Source organism: Bufo bufo, chromosome 1 (assembly GCF_905171765.1).
Source record: "Bufo bufo chromosome 1, aBufBuf1.1, whole genome shotgun sequence".
Lineage (NCBI taxonomy): Eukaryota > Metazoa > Chordata > Amphibia > Anura > Bufonidae > Bufo > Bufo bufo.
Window position 1 is genome coordinate 753,623,619 of NC_053389.1, and position 17,167 is coordinate 753,640,785.

The 17,167-nt window shown below is 40.0% G+C and overlaps 7 non-coding genes across 7 annotated transcripts; 6 read left to right on the top strand and 1 right to left on the bottom strand.

Moving 5' to 3' along the window:
* The first annotated feature begins 221 nt into the window (after nucleotides 1-221).
* TRNAT-AGU lies at nucleotides 222-295 on the top strand. Its single transcript has one exon. It is a non-coding gene; the product is annotated as a tRNA-Thr (tRNA).
* A 763-nt stretch (nucleotides 296-1,058) lies between these two features.
* On the top strand, nucleotides 1,059-1,132 carry TRNAT-AGU. The gene has a single exon. It is a non-coding gene; the product is annotated as a tRNA-Thr (tRNA).
* A 1,455-nt stretch (nucleotides 1,133-2,587) lies between these two features.
* TRNAT-AGU lies at nucleotides 2,588-2,661 on the top strand. The gene has a single exon. It is a non-coding gene; the product is annotated as a tRNA-Thr (tRNA).
* A 7,824-nt stretch (nucleotides 2,662-10,485) lies between these two features.
* Nucleotides 10,486-10,559, top strand: TRNAT-AGU. Its single transcript has one exon. It is a non-coding gene; the product is annotated as a tRNA-Thr (tRNA).
* A 3,108-nt stretch (nucleotides 10,560-13,667) lies between these two features.
* TRNAT-AGU lies at nucleotides 13,668-13,741 on the top strand. Its single transcript has one exon. It is a non-coding gene; the product is annotated as a tRNA-Thr (tRNA).
* Nucleotides 13,742-14,871: 1,130 nt separating this feature from the next.
* TRNAT-AGU lies at nucleotides 14,872-14,945 on the top strand. The gene has a single exon. It is a non-coding gene; the product is annotated as a tRNA-Thr (tRNA).
* Nucleotides 14,946-15,932: 987 nt separating this feature from the next.
* Nucleotides 15,933-16,014, bottom strand: TRNAS-CGA. The gene has a single exon. It is a non-coding gene; the product is annotated as a tRNA-Ser (tRNA).
* Between the last annotated feature and the right edge of the window lie 1,153 nt (nucleotides 16,015-17,167).

Sequence of the window (17,167 nt, forward strand, 5' to 3'; positions counted from 1 at the left end):
TTCCCTTTTGACAAGGGCATGGTGTAGTTTTAATTCCTGTTGATCCGCGCAAATGTTTAGCCCCTCCGTCTTTCAATGAGGCTTACCCTCTGCTTTTCCATGCAAAACGCACTGAAATCAGTAGAGTGTTGCTTATTTCGCTGGCAAATGTGTTAAACATCAGGCCAAAAGTGCAGTTGAATATTTTCAAATTTTGATGGCTTCCAGGCTGTCAGTGGTGTGGTGCTGTGGCTTAGCTGGTTAAAGCGCCTGTCTAGTAAACAGGATATCCTGAGTTCAAATCTCAGCAGTGCCTTTTCAAATCTGATAGATAAGGAACCATTGGTAACAACAAAAATAATCATTACCTAAAACAAAGAAATTCTGGTTCCATCCTGGTTGAATTAATATAGGGGTCTGAATTAAATTATAGGTCTAGGGCCTGAAATAAGTTATGGGTCTTTTCTAGAATCTAAATGAATTTTGGATTTTTAATTTATTTTGAGTTGGGATCTGGGTTTCATGTCTCTCATGATCTCACACACAGATTTAAAAAGGACCTGTCATCACACTTGACATGTCTGTTAATGTAGCAGTTTTTGATTCAACTCTGATAGATTAGGAACCATTGGTAACAACAAAAATAATCATTACCTAAAACAAAGAAATTCTGGTTCCATCCTGGTTGAATTAATATAGGGGTCTGAATTAAATTATAAGTCTAGAGCCTGAAATAATTTATGGGTCTTTTGTAGAATTAAAATTAATTTAGGATTTTTAATTTATTTTGAGTTGGGGTCTGGGTTTTATGTCTCTCATGATCTCATCCTACATTTCCCTTTTGACAAGGGCATGGTGTAGTTTTAATTCCTGTTGATCCGCGCAAATGTTTAGCCCCTCCGTATTTCAATGAGGCTTACCCTCTGCTTTTCCATGCAGAACGCACTGAAATCAGTCGAGTGTTGCTTTTGTCGCTGGCAAATGTGTTAAACATCAGGCCAAAAGTGCAGTTGAATATTTTCAAATTTTGATGGCTTCCAGGCTTCCAGGCTTCCAGGCTTCCAGGCTGTCAGTGGTTTGGTGCTGTGGCTTAGCTGGTTAAAGCGCCTGTCTAGTAAACAGGAGATCCTGAGTTCAAATCTCAGCAGTGCCTTTTCATTCAGAACTTTGTCACATGAAAAAATATTATCAAGCCACTAGATTTCATAGAAACATATAGAAACATAGAATGTGTCAGCAGATAAGAACTATTTGGCCCATCTAGTCTGCCCAATATACTGAATACTATGGATAGCCCCCGGCCCTATCTTATATGAAGGATGGCCTTATGCCTATCCCATGCATGCTTAAACCCCTTCACTGTATTTGCAGCTACCACTTCTGCAGGAAGGCTATTCCATGCATCCACTACTCTCTCAGTAAAGTAATACTTCCTTATATTACTTTTAAACCTTTGCCCCTCTAATTTAAAACTGTGTCCTCTTGTGGTAGTTTTTCTTCTTTTAAATATGCTCTCTTCCTTTACCGAGTTGATTCCCTTTATGTATTTAAAAGTTTCTATCATATCCCCTCTGTCTCTTCTTTCTTCCAAGCTATACATATTAAGGTCCTTTAACCTTTCCTGGTAAGTTTTATCCTGCAATCCATGTACTAGTTTAGTAGCTCTTCTCTGAACTCTCTCTAGAGTATCTATATCCTTCTGGAGATATGGCCTCCAGTACTGCGCACAATACTCCAAGTGAGGTCTCACCAGTGTTCTGTACAGCGGCATAAGCACTTCACTCTTTCTACTGCTTATACCTCTCCCTATACATCCAAGCATTCTGCTGGCATTTCGTGCTGCTCTATTACATTGTCTTCCCACCTTTAAGTCTTCTGAAATAATTACTCCTAAATCCCTTACATCAGATTTTCCTTTCTGAACAGTTGCTCTCAACAGACAGTTCACACACAGATTTAAAGAGGACCTGTCATCACACTTGACATGTCTGTTAATGTAGGAGTTTTTGATTCAACTCTGATAGATTAGGAACCATTGCAAACAACAAAAATAATCATTACCTAAAACAAAGAAATTCTGGTTCCATCCTGGTTGAATTAATATAGGGGTCTGAATTAAATTATAAGTCTAGGGCCTGAATTAAGTTATGGGTCTTTTCTAGAATCTAAATGAATTTTGGGTTTTTAATTTATTTTGAGTTGGGGTCTGGGTTTCATGTCTCTCATGATCTCATCCTACATTTCCTACTTAACGTTGTTTGTGGACTATAAGATGCACTATTTAGCTAGAAAACATATTTTCAAAATGTGACTGGTTTTTATAGTCCGTAGTCAGGATGATCCAGCAGTGCCAGATTCCTGACTGCTGCCTTAAGTACTCACCTCACTCATTACTTGCTAAAGGCAGTGAGATGGTAACATGATTCTCTTTCCCTCCCATAGCTCCAGTTCCTCTATCATCTCTGTCTATTCTGTTTTGTTCCAATCTAGACAGATTTTTGGAGTGACCATATGGGATTTTCAAAATTTAAAGAGATCCTATAGGCCTGGGCAAATATAGGATGCCGAAAGGTGGGAAAAATGAAGATACATTACAAAGTTTCATCTTGGTGCTGTGGCTTAGCTGGTTAAAGCGCCTGTCTAGTAAACAGGAGATCCTGAGTTCAAATCTCAGCAGTGCCTTTTCATTCAGAACTTTATGTCACATGAAAAAATATAATCAAGCCACTAGATTTCGACATCAGATTTTCCTTTCTGAACAGTTTCTCTCAACAGACAGTTCACACACAGATTTAACCCCTTAGGGACGCATGACGTATTGGTACGGCATGTTTCCCGAGTCCTTAAGGACCCATGACGTAACGGTACGTCATGTGTTGTTCCGATCACTGCCGTGCGGCTGGCAGTGATCGGAACCCGGTGCCTGCTCAAATCATTGAGCAGGCACCTCGGCTAAATGCACGGGGGGGTCCCGTGACCCCCCCATGTCCGCGATCGCAACAAATCGCAGGTCAATTCAGACCTGCGGTTTGTTGCGCTTTCTGCAGTTTCTGATCGCGATCAGAAACTTTAGTGTTGCAAAAATATATATTTATCACCCCCCCTGCACCTCTGAATGATTTTAGCCCGGTGGAAGGTGCAGGGGGGGGGTGCGGGCGGTGGGGGCGTTGCGGGAGGCGGGCGGTGCGGCAGGCGGGATCGCGATCCCCCGCCCGCCTCCCATTGAATAATCGTTGGTGTTCAGTGGGTATACCAGGGTGCCAGCACATTGCTGGCACCCTGGTATAAACGGCTGACATCGGTGATGCGATGTCAGCCGTTTAACCCTTTCCATACAGCGGTCCGTACGGACCGCTGTATGGAAAAGGTTAACAGCTCAGGGAGCTCCCTCCCTCTCCGATCGGGGGGGCTGCAGTGCCTTTGCAGCCCCCCGATGGAGAGGGAGAGAGCCCCCAGACAGCCCCCCGAAGCCCTGTGCTCACCCTTCCCCGTCTGCGAAGTTCTGAGCAGACGGGGAAGGTTCCCATTGCAACAGGACGCCTGCTCAGGCGTCCTGCTGTCCATGGTGCTGAACAGATCTGTGCTAAAAGCATAGATCTGTTCAGTGTAAGTAAAATACAGTGCAGTACCCTATATAGAGTACAGTACTGTATTATACAGACATCAGACCCACTGGATCTTCAAGAACCAAGTGGGTCTGGGTAAAAAAAAAAAGTAAAAAAAAGTGAAAAAAAGTAAAAATCAAAAAACACATTTATCACTGAATAAAAATGAAAAAAATAAAATTCCCTACACATGTTTGGTATCGCCGCGTCCGTAACGACCTGATCTATAAAACGGTCATGTTACTTTACCTGAACGGTGAACACCATAAAAATAAAAAATAAAAAACTATGATGAAATTGAAATTTTGCCCACCTTACTTCCCAAAAAAAGGTAATAAAAGTGATCAAAAAAGTCGCATGTACGCCAAAATTGCAACAATCAAACCGTCATCTCATCCCGCAAAAAATGAGACCCTACTTAAGATAATCGCCCAAAAACTGAAAAAACTATGGCTCTTAGACTATGGAAACACTAAAACATGATTTTTTTGGTTTCAAAAATGAAATCATTGTGTAGAACTTACATAAATTAAAAAAAAGTATACATATTAGGTATCGCCGCGTCCGTATCGACCGCCTCTATAAAAATATCACATGACCTAACCCCTCAGATGACCACCGTAAAAAAATAAAAATAAAAACGGTGTAAAAATAGCCATTTTTTGTCATCTTACGTCACAAAAAGTGTAATAGCAAGCGATCAAAAAGTCATATGCACCCCAAAATAGTGCAAATCAAACCATCATCTCATCCCGCAAAAAATGAGACCCTACTTAACCACTTCAGCCCCCAGTGCTTAAACACCCTGAAAGACCAGGCCACTTTTTACACTTCTGACCTACACTACTTTCACCATTTATTGCTCGGTCATGCAACTTACCACCCAAATGAATTTTACCTCCTTTTCTTCTCACTAATAGAGCTTTCATTTGGTGGTATTTCATTGCTGCTGACATTTTTACTTTTTTTGTTATTAATCGAAATTTAACGGTTTTTTTTGCAAAAAAATGACATTTTTCACTTTCAGTTGTAAAATTTTGCAAAAAAAACTACATCCATATATAAATTTTGCTCTAAATTTATTGTTCTACATGTCTTTGATTAAAAAAAAATGTTTGGGTAAAAAAAAAATGGTTTGGGTAAAAGTTATAGCGTTTACAAACTATGGTACAAAAATGTGAATTTCCGCTTTTTGAAGCAGCTCTGACTTTCTGAGCACCTGTCATGTTTCCTGAGGTTCTACAATGCCCAGACAGTACAAATACCCCACAAATGACCCCATTTCGGAAAGTACACACCCTAAGGTATTCGCTGATGGGCATAGTGAGTTCATAGAACTTTTTATTTTTTGTCACAAGTTAGCGGAAAATGATGATTTTTTTTTTTTTTCTTACAAAGTCTCATATTCCACTAACTTGTGACAAAAAATAAAAAGTTCTATGAACTCACTATGCCCATCAGCGAATACCTTGGGGTCTCTTCTTTCCAAAATGGGGTCACTTGTGGGGTAGTTATACTGCCCTGGCATTCTAGGGGCCCAAATGTGTGGTAAGGAGTTTGAAATCAAATTCTGTAAAAAATGACGAGTGAAATCCGAAAGGTGCTCTTTGGAATATGGGCCCCTTTGCCCACCTAGGCTGCAAAAAAGTGTCACACATCTGGTATCTCTGTATTCAGGAGAAGTTGAGGAATGTGTTTTGGGGTGTCTTTTTACATATACCCATGCTGGGTGAGATAAATATCTTGGTCAAATGCCAACTTTGTATAAAAAAATGGGAAAAGTTGTCTTTTGCCAAGATATTTCTCTCACCCAGCATGGGTATATGTAAAATGACACCCCAAAACACATTCCCCAACTTCTCCTGAGTACGGAGATACCAGATGTGTGACACTTTTTTGCAGCCTAGGTGGGCAAAGGGGCCCATATTCCAAAGAGCACCTTTCGGATTTCACAGGTCATTTTTTACAGAATTTGATTTCAAACTCCTTACCACACATTTGGGCCCCTAGAATGCCAGGGCAGTATAACTACCCCACAAGTGACCCCATTTTGGAAAGAAGAGACCCCAAGGTATTCGCTGATGGGCATAGTGAGTTCATGGAAGTTTTTATTTTTTGTCACAAGTTAGTGGAATATGAGACTTTGTATGGAAAAAAAAAAAAAATCAGCATTTTCCACTAACTTGTGACAAAAAATAAAAAATTCTAGGAACTCGCCATGCCCCTCACGGAATACCTTGGGGTGTCTTCTTTCCAAAATGGGGTCACTTGTGGGGTAGTTATACTGCCCTGGCATTTTCCAGGGGCCCTAATGTGTGGTAAGTAGGTAAATGACCTGTGAAATCCTAAAGGTGCTCTTTGGAATGTGGGCCCCTTTGCCCACCTAGGCTGCAGAAAAGTGCCACACATGTGGTATCTCCGTACTCGGGAGAAGTTGGGGAATGTGTTTTGGGGTGTCATTTTACATATACCCTTGCTGGGTGAGAGAAATATCTTGGCAAAAGACAACTTTTCCCATTTTTTTATACAAAGTTGGCATTTGACCAAGATATTTATCTCACCCAGCATGGGTATATGTAAAATGACACCCCAAAACACATTCCCCAACTTCTCCTGAGTACGGCGATACCAGATGTGTGACACTTTTTTGCAGCCTAGATGCGCAAAGGTGCCCAAATTCCTTTTAGGAGGGCATTTTTAGACATTTGGATACCAGACTTCTTCTCACGCTTTGTGGCCCCTAGAATGCCAGGGCAGTATAAATACCCCACATGTGACCCCATTTTGGAAAGAAGACACCCCAAGGTATTCAATGAGGGGCATGGTGAGTTCATAGAATTTTTTTTTTTTTGGCACAAGTTAGCGGAAATTGATATTTTTAATTTTTTTCTCACAAAGTCTCCCGTTCCGCTAACTTGGGACAAAAATTTCAATCTTTCATGGACACAATATGCCCCTCACGGAATACCTGGGGGTGTCTTCTTTCCGAAATGGGGTCACATGTGGGGTATTTATACTGCCCTGGCATTCTAGGGGCCCTAAAGCGTGAGAAGAAGTCTGGAATATAAATGTCTAAAAATTTTTACTCATTTGGATTCCGTGAGGGGTATGGTGAGTTCATGTGAGATTTTATTTTTTGACACAAGTTAGTGGAATATGAGACTTTGTAAGAAAAAAAAATAATAATTCCGCTAACTTGGGCCAAAAAAATGTCTGAATGGAGCCTTACAGAGGGTGATCAATGACAGGGGGGGTGATCAATGACAGGGGGGGTGATCAATGACAGGGGGGTGATCAATGACAGGGGGGTGATCAATGACAGGGGGGTGATCAGGGAGTCTATATGGGGTGATAACCACAGTCATTGATCATGCCCCTGTAAGGCTTCATTCAGACGTCCGGATGCGTTTTGCGGATCCGATCCATCTATCAGTGCATCCGTAAAAATCATGCGGACATCTGAATGGAGCTTTACAGGGGGGTAATCAATGACAGGGGGGGTGATCAATGACAGGGGGGTGATCAGGGAGTCTATATGGGGTGATAACCACAGTCATTGATCATGCCCCTGTAAGGCTTTATTCAGACGTCCGGATGCGTTTTGCGGATCCGATCCATCTATAAGTGGATCCGTAAAAAGCATGCGGACATTTGAATGGAGCTTTACAGGGGGGTAATCAATGACAGGGGGGTGATCAGGGAGTCTATATGGGGTGATAACCACAGTCATTGATCATGCCCCTGTAAGGCTTCATTCAGACGTCCGGATGCGTTTTGCGGATCCGATCCATCTATCAGTGCATCCGTAAAAATCATGCGGACGTCTGAATGGAGCTTTACAGGGGGTTGATCAATGACAGGGGGGTAATCAATGACAGGGGGGTAATCAATGACAGGGGGGTAATCAATGACAGGGGGGTGATCAGGGAGTCTATATGAGGTGATCAGGGGTGATCAGGGGCTAATAAGGGGTTAATAAGTGACGGGGGGGGGGTGTAGTGTAGTGTAGTGGTGCTTGGTGCTACTTTACTGAGATACCTGTGTCCTCTGGTGGTCGATCCAAACAAAGGGGACCACCAGAGGACCAGGTAGCAGGTATATTAGACGCTGTTATCAAAACAGCGTCTAATATACCTGTTAGGGGTTAAAAAAAACACATCTCCAGCCTGCCAGCGAACGATCGCCGCTGGCAGGCTGGAGATCAACTCTCTTACCTTCCGTTCCTGTGAGCGCGCGCGCCTGTGTGCGCGCGTTCACAGGAAATCTCGCGTCTCGCGAGATGACGCATATATGCGTGACTCTGCGCTGGGCTGCCACCTCCGCAACGCGATCCTGCGTTAGGCGGTCCGGAGGTGGTTAAGATAATCGCCCAAAAACTGAAAAAACTATGGCTCTTAGACTATGGAGACACTAAAACTTTTTTTTTGTTTTAAAAATGAAATCATTGGGTAAAACTTACACAAATTAAAAAAATTGTATACATATATTAGGTATCGCCGCGTCCGGGAAAACCTGCTCTATGAAATTACCACATGATCTAACCTGTCAGATGAATTTTGTAAATCACAAAAAAAAAAAAACTGCCAAAAAAGCTATTTCTTGTTACCTTGCCGCACAAAAAGTGTAATATAGAGCAACCAAAAATCATATGTACCCTAAACTAGTACCAACAAAACTGCCACCCTATTCCGTAGTTTCTAAAATGGGGTCACTTTTCTGGAGTTTCTACTCTAGGGGTGCATCAGGGGGGCTTCAAATGGGACATGGTGTCAAAAAACCAGTCCAGCAAAACCTGCCTTCCAAAAACCGTATGGCATTCCTTTCCTTCTGCGCCCTGCCGTGTGCCCGTACAGCGGTTTACAACCACATATGGGGTGTTTCTGTAAACTACAGAATCAGGGCCATAAATATTGAGTTTGGTTTGGCTGTTAACCCTTGCTTTGTAACTGGAAAAAAAATATTAAAATGGAAAATCTGCCAAAAAAGTGAAATTTGGAAATTGGATCTCTATTTTCCATTAAATCTTGTGCAACACCTAAAGAGTTAACAAAGTTTGTAAAATCAGTTTTGAATACCTTGAGGGGTGTAGTTTCTTAGATGGGGTCACTTTTATGGAGTTTCTACTCTAGGGGTGCATCAGGGGGGCTTCAAATGGGACATGGTGTCAAAAAAACAGTCCAGCAAAATCTGCCTTCCAAAAACCAAACGGCGCACCTTTCACTCTATGCCCCGCGGTGTGGCCGTACAGTAGTTTACGGCCACATATGGGGAGTTTCTGTAAACGGCAGAGTCAGGGCAATAAAGATACAGTCTTGTTTGGCTGTTAACCCTTGCTTTGTTAGTGGAAAAAATTGGTTAAAATGGAAAATTAGGCAAAAAAATGAAATTCTCAAATTTCATCCCCATTTGCCAATAACTCTTGTGCAACACCTAAAGGGTTAACGAAGTTTGTAAAATCAGTTTTGAATACCTTGAGGGGTGTAGTTTCTTAGATGGGGTCACTTTTATGGAGTTTCTACTCTAGGGGTGCATCAGGGGGGCTTCAAATGGGACATGGTGTCAAAAAACCAGTCCAGCAAAATCTGTCTTCCAAAAACCAAACGGCGCACCTTTCACTCTACGCCCCGCTGTGTGGCCGTACAGTAGTTTACGGCAACATATGGGGTGTTTCTGTAAACGGCAGAGTCAGGGCAATATAGATACAGTCTTGTTTGGCTGTTAACCCTTGCTTTGTTAGTGGAAAAAATTGGTTAAAATGGAAAATTAGGCAAAAAAATGAAATTCGCAAATTTCTTCCCCATTTGCCAATAACTCTTGTGCAACACCTAAAGGGTTAACGAAGTTTGTAAAATCAGTTTTGAATACCTTGAGGGGTGTAGTTTCTTAGATGGGGTCATTTTTGGGTGGTTTCTATTATGTAAGCCTCGCAAAGTGACTTCAGAAATTTCAAGATTTGCTTCTAAACTTCTAAGCCTTATAACATCCCCAAAAAATAAAATATCATTCCCAAAACAATTCAAACTTGAAGTAGACATATGGGGAATGTAAAGTCATCACAATTTTTGGGAGTATTACTATGTATTACAGAAGTAGAGAAACTGAAACTTTGAAATTTGCATATTTTTCAATTTATTTGGTAAATTAGGTATTATTTTGTGGAAAAAAATAATAATTTTTGACTTCATTTTACCAGTGTCATGAAGTACAATATGTGACGAAAAAACAATCTTAGAACGGCCTCGATAAGTCAAAGCGTTTTAAAGTTATCAGCACTTAAAGTGACACTGGTCAGATTTGCAAAAAATGGCCAAGTCCTTAAGGTGAAATAGGGCTGAGTCCTTAAGGGGTTAAAAAGGACCTGTCATCACACTTGACATGTCTGTTAATGTAGCAGTTTTTGATTCAACTCTGATAGATTAGGAACCATTGGTAACAACAAAAATAATCATTACCTAAAACAAAGAAATTCTGGTTCCATCCTGGTTGAATTAATATAGGGGTCTGAATTAAATTATAAGTCTAGAGCCTGAATTAATTTATGGGTCTTTTCTAGAATTAAAATGAATTTAGGATTTTTAATTTATTTTGAGTTGGGGTCTGGGTTTCATGTCTCTCGTGATCTCATCCTACATTTCCCTTTTGACAAGGGCATGGTGTAGTTTTAATTCCTGTTGATCCGCGCAAATGTTTAGCCCCTCCGTCTTTCAATGAGGCTTACCCTCTGCTTTTCCATGCAGAACGCACTGAAATCAGTCGAGTGTTGCTTATTTCGCTGGCAAATGTGTTAAACATCAGGCCAAAAGTGCAGTTGAATATTTTCAAATTTTGATGGCTTCCATGCTTCCAGGCTTCCAGGCTTCCAGGCTTCCAGGCTTCCAGGCTTCCAAGCTGTCAGTGGTTTGGTGCTGTGGCTTAGCTGGTTAAAGCGCCTGTCTAGTAAACAGGAGATCCTGAGTTCAAATCTCAGCAGTGCCTTTTCATTCAGAACTTTATGTCACATGAAAAAATATTATCAAGCCACTAGATTTCGACATCAGATTTTCCTTTCTGAACAGTTGCTCTCAACAGACAGTTCACACACAGATTTAAAGAGGACCTGTCATCACACTTGACATGTCTGTTAATGTAGGAGTTTTTGATTCAACTCTGATAGATTATAAACCATTGGAAACAACAAAAAAAATCATTACCTAAAACAAAGAAATTCTGGTTCCATCCTGGTTGAATTAATATAGGGGTCTGAATTAAATTATAAGTCTAGGGCCTGAATTAAGTTATGGGTCTTTTCTAGAATCTAAATAAATTTTGGATTTTTAATTTATTTTGAGTTGGGATCTGGGTTTCATGTCTCTCATGATCTCACACACAGATTTAAAAAGGACCTGTCATCACACTTGACATGTCTGTTAATGTAGCAGTTTTTGATTCAACTCTGATAGATTAGGAACCATTGGTAACAACAAAAATAATCATTACCTAAAACAAAGAAATTCTGGTTCCATCCTGGTTGAATTAATATAGGGGTCTGAATTAAATTATAAGTCTAGAGCCTGAAATAATTTATGGGTCTTTTGTAGAATTAAAATGAATTTAGGATTTTTAATTTATTTTGAGTTGGGGTCTGGGTTTCATGTCTCTCATGATCTCATCCTACATTTCCCTTTTGACAAGGGCATGGTGTAGTTTTAATTCCTGTTGATCCGCGCAAATGTTTAGCCCCTCCGTCTTTCAATGAGGCTTACCCTCTGCTTTTCCATGCAGAACGCACTGAAATCAGTCGAGTGTTGCTTATTTCGCTGGCAAATGTGTTAAACATCAGGCCAAAAGTGCAGTTGAATATTTTCAAATTTTGATGGCTTCCAGGCTTCCAGGCTGTCAGTGGTGTGGTGCTGTGGCTTAGCTGGTTGAAGTGCCTGTCTAGTAAACAGGAGATCCTGAGTTCAAATCTCAGCAGTGCCTTTTCATTCAGAACTTTATGTGACATGAAAAAATATTATCAAGCCACTAGATTTCGACATCAGATTTTCCTTTCTGAATAGTTGCTCTCAACAGACAGTTCACACACAGATTTAAAGAGGACCTGTCATCACACTTGACATGTCTGTTAATGTAGGAGTTTTTGATTCAACTCTGATAGATTAGGAACCATTGGAAACAACAAAAATAATCATTACCTAAAACAAAGAAATTCTGGTTCCATCCTGGTTGAATTAATATAGGGGTCTGAATTAAATTATAAGTCTAGGGCCTGAATTAAGTTATGGGTCTTTTCTAGAATCTAAATGAATTTTGGATTTTTAATTTATTTTGAGTTGGGATCTGGGTTTCATGTCTCTCATGATCTCATCCTACATTTCCTACTTAACGTTGTTTGTGGACTATAAGATGCACTATTTACCTAGAAAACATCTTTTCAAAATGTGACTGGTTTTTATAGTCCGTAGTCAGGATGATCCAGCAGTGCCAGATTCCTGACTGCTGCCTTAAGTACTCACCTCACTCATTACTTGCTAAAGGCAGTGAGATGATAACATGATTCTCTTTCCCTCTTATAGCTCCAGTTCCTCTATCATCTCTGTCTATTCTGTTTTGTTCCAATCTAGACAGATTTTTGGAGTGACCATATGGGATTTTCAAAATTTAAAGAGATCCTATAGGCCTGGGCAAATATAGGATGCCGAAAGGTGAGAAAAATGTAGATACATAACAAAGTTTCATCTTGGTGCTGTGGCTTTGCTGGTTAAAGCGCCTGTCTAGTAAACAGGAGATCCTGAGTTCAAATCTCAGCAGTGCCTTTTCATTCAGAACCTTATGTCACATGAAAAAATATTATCAAGCCACTAGATTTCGACATCAGATTTTCCTTTCTGAACAGTTTCTCTCAACAGACAGTTCACACACAGATTTAAAAAGGACCTGTCATCACACTTGACATGTCTGTTAATGTAGGAGTTTTTAATTCAACTCTGATAGATTAGAAACCATTGGTAACAACAAAAATAATCATTAAATAAAACAAAGAAATTCTGGTTCCATCCTGGTTGAATTAATATAGGGGTCTGAATTAAATTATAAGTCTAGGGCCTGAATTAAGTTATGGGTCTTTTCTAGAATCTAAATGAATTTTGGATTTTTAATTTATTTTGAATTGGGGTCTGGGTTTCATGTCTCTTATGATCTCATCCTACATTTCCTACTTAACGTTGTTTGTGGACTATAAGATGCACTATTTAGCTAGAAATAGTGTGCCTGTCCAGCTTAGCTGGTTAAAGTGCCTGTCTAGTAAACAGGAGATCCTGAGTTCAAATCTCAGCAGTGCCTTTTCATTCAGAACTTTATGTCACATGAAAAAATATTATCAAGCCACTAGATTTCGACATCAGATTTTCCTTTCTGAACAGTTGCTCTCAACAGACAGTTCACACACAGATTTAAAGAGGACCTGTCATCACACTTGACATGTCTGTTAATGTAGGAGTTTTTGATTCAACTCTGATAGATTATAAACCATTGGAAACAACAAAAAAAATCATTACCTAAAACAAAGAAATTCTGGTTCCATCCTGGTTGAATTAATATAGGGGTCTGAATTAAATTATAAGTCTAGGGCCTGAATTAAGTTATGGGTCTTTTCTAGAATCTAAATGAATTTTGGATTTTTAATTTATTTTGAGTTGGGATCTGGGTTTCATGTCTCTCATGATCTCATCCTACATTTCCTACTTAACGTTGTTTGTGGACTATAAGATGCACTATTTACCTAGAAAACATCTTTTCAAAATGTGACTGGTTTTTATAGTCCGTAGTCAGGATGATCCAGCAGTGCCAGATTCCTGACTGCTGCCTTAAGTACTCACCTCACTCATTACTTGCTAAAGGCAGTGAGATGGTAACATGATTCTCTTTCCCTCTTATAGCTCCAGTTCCTCTATCATCTCTGTCTATTCTGTTTTGTTCCAATCTAGACAGATTTTTGGAGTGACCATATGGGATTTTCAAAATTTAAAGAGATCCTATAGGCCTGGGCAAATATAGGATGCCGAAAGGTGAGAAAAATGAAGATACATTACAAAGTTTCATCTTGGTGCTGTGGCTTAGCTGGTTAAAGCGCCTGTCTAGTAAACAGGAGATCCTGAGTTCAAATCTCAGCAGTGCCTTTTCATTCAGAATTTTATGTCACATGAAAAAATATAATCAAGACACTAGATTTCGACATCAGATTTTCCTTTCTGAACAGTTGCTCTCAACAGACAGTTCACACACAGATTTAAAAAGGAACTGTCATCACACTTGACATGTCTGTTAATGTAGGAGTTTTTGATTCAACTCTGATAGATTAGGAACCATTGGTAACAACAAAAATAATCATTACCTAAAACAAAGAAATTCTGGTTCCATCCTGGTTGAATTAATATAGGGGTCTGAATTAAATTATAAGTCTAGGGCCTGAATTAAGTTATGGGTCTTTTCTAGAATCTAAATGAATTTTGGATTTTTAATTTATTTTGAGTTGGGGTCTGGGTTTCATGTCTCTTATGATCTCATCCTACATTTCCTACTTAACGTTGTTTGTGGACTATAAGATGCACTATTTAGCTACAAAAAATCTTTTCAAAATGTGACTGGTTTTTATAGTCCGTAGTCAGGATTATCCAGCAGTGCCAGATTCCTGACTGCTGCCTTAAGTACTCACCTCACTCATTACTTGCTAAAGGCAGTGAGATGGTAACATGATTCTCTTTCCCTCCCATAGCTCCAGTTCCTCTATCATCTCTGTCTATTCTGTTTTGTTCCAATCTAGACAGATTTTTGGAGTGACCATATGGGATTTTCAAAATTTAAAGAGATCCTATAGGCCTGGGAAAATAAAGGGTGCCGAAAGGTGAGAAAAATGAAGATACATTACAAAGTTTCATCTTTTTACATGTACTATTGATTAATGAAACAAAAGAAAACAAAAAATAACACTTACAACCACATTTTGAATTTTTTTTTTAATACTTTCTCCTTATTTCAAGCTGCATTTGAACACAGAGGAACGTTGATAATGATGTGAATTTATTGCAAAACAGCTTGCTAAAGGCAGTGAGATGGTAACATGATTCTCTTTCCCTCCCTTAGCTCCAGTTCCTCTATCATCTCTGTCTATTCTGTTTTGTTCCAATCTAGACAGATTTTTGGAGTGACCATATGGGATTTTCAAAATTTAAAGAGATCCTATAGGCCTGAGCAAATATAGGATGCCGAAAGGTGAGAAAAATGAAGATACATTACAAAGTTTCATCTTGGTGCTGTGGCTTAGCTGGTTAAAGCGCCTGTCTAGTAAACAGGAGATCCTGAGTTCAAATCTCAGCAGTGCCTTTTCATTCAGAATTTTATGTCACATGAAAAAATATAATCAAGACACTAGATTTCGACATCAGATTTTCCTTTCTGAACAGTTGCTCTCAACAGACAGTTCACACACAGATTTAAAAAGGAACTGTCATCACACTTGACATGTCTGTTAATGTAGTAGTTTTGGATTCAACTCTGATAGATTAGGAACCATTGGTAACAACAAAAATAATCATTACCTAAAACAAAGAAATTCTGGTTCCATCCTGGTTGAATTAATATAGGGGTCTGAATAAAATTATAAGTCTAGGGCCTGAATTAAGTTATGGGTCTTTTCTAGAATCTAAATGAATTTTGGATTTTTAATTTATTTTGAATTGGGGTCTGGGTTTCATGTCTCTTATGATCTCATCCTACATTTCCTACTTAACGTTGTTTGTGGACTATAAGATGCACTATTTAGCTACAAAAAATCTTTTCAAAATGTGACTGGTTTTTATAGTCCGTAGTCAGGATTATCCAGCAGTGCCAGATTCCTGACTGCTGCCTTAAGTACTCACCTCACTCATTACTTGCTAAAGGCAGTGAGATGGTAACATGATTCTCTTTCCCTCCCATAGCTCCAGTTCCTCTATCATCTCTGTCTATTCTGTTTTGTTCCAATCTAGACAGATTTTTGGAGTGACCATATGGGATTTTCAAAATTTAAAGAGATCCTATAGGCCTGGGAAAATATAGGATGCCGAAAGGTGAGAAAAATGAAGATACATTACAAAGTTTCATCTTTTTACATGTACTATTGATTAATGAAACAAAAGAAAACAAAAAATAACACTTACAACCACATTTTGATTTTTTTTTTTTAATACTTTCTCCTTATTTCAAGCTGCATTTGAACACAGAGGAACGTTGATAATGATGTGAATTTATTGCAAAACAGCTTAATTGTGCCTCACTTTCTTTATATGATAGCAACAGTTTATGGAAAAAAACAGTCCTTTAGTCAACCTACGTAGTCGGCAGGATTTGAACCTACGCGGGAAAACCCCAATGGATTTCGAGTCCATCGCCTTAACCACTCGGCCACGACTACTGATAAGCAGAAAGACTTCTGGCAGCTTGGCAGCTTGGCAGCTTGGCAGCTAAGCAGCTCCAATCTTTAAACAAAACAAATAGCCTGTTCTACTCCAAGCAATAGATTAAGTACATACTGGGAAGATGTGTCATCATTTCTTGGAGCGAGAAGATGATTTCCTGAAGTTCCAAAAGGTCCAATTCTATATAAGGGCTTATTCAGAAGTGTGCATCGTGACCTCCTTTAGAAGATGTATATTTAACACTAAAATGAGATTGGATCCTATCATGAGTGTAAAGGAATAATTTACCCCAAAAAATCTTTTAAGACTTTGCCTTGAAAGGATCCAATGCCAAAATTTGGGATGAAATACCTATTATATACAGTGATGTCTGCTGTGATTATACACATTCTGGTTCCCCATATTCTCCATTTGGCCCAGACCGCCATGATGACTTCTTTTAGCCATGCCTCGTCTCTGCAAAGTTTGCAACACAGACATCTTCAGTTCATCATGTTTCCATCATCCTCCCCATCTTGGTGCCCCAACAGTATTATCCTTATTCTACCCCAATAATGTGTCTGCTATGCTTCACAATACCCTTTAAATACTAAACTGCAGTGGCCTATGGCCTATGAAAGTGAATGGCAGGGCACGGGAGTCATTGGATCCCATTATTCACCAAAGTATTCAACTTTATCGCCACCCAGAGGAGAGCAATACAGTTGTATATGTGGCACAAATCCAAGTTGAATATTTTCAAATTTTGATGGCTTCCAGGCTTCCAGGCTTCCAGGCTTCCAGGCTTCCAGGCTTCCAGGCTTCCAGGCTTCCAGGCTTCCAGGCTTCCAGGCTTCCAGGCTTCCAGGCTTCCAGGCTTCCAGGCTTCCAGGCTTCCAGGCTTCCAGGCTTCCAGGCTTCCAGGCTTCCAGGCTTCCAGGCTTCCAGGCTTCCAGGCTTCCAGGCTTCCAGGCTTCCAGGCTTCCAGGCTTCCAGGCTTCCAGGCTTCCAGGCTTCCAGGCTTCCAGGCTTCCAGGCTTCCAGGCTTCCAGGCTTCCAGGCTTCCAGGCTTCCAGGCTTCCAGGCTTCCAGGCTTCCAGGCTTCCAGGCTTCCAGGCTTCCAGGCTTCCAGGCTTCCAGGCTTCTAGGCTTCCAGGCTTCCAGGCTTCC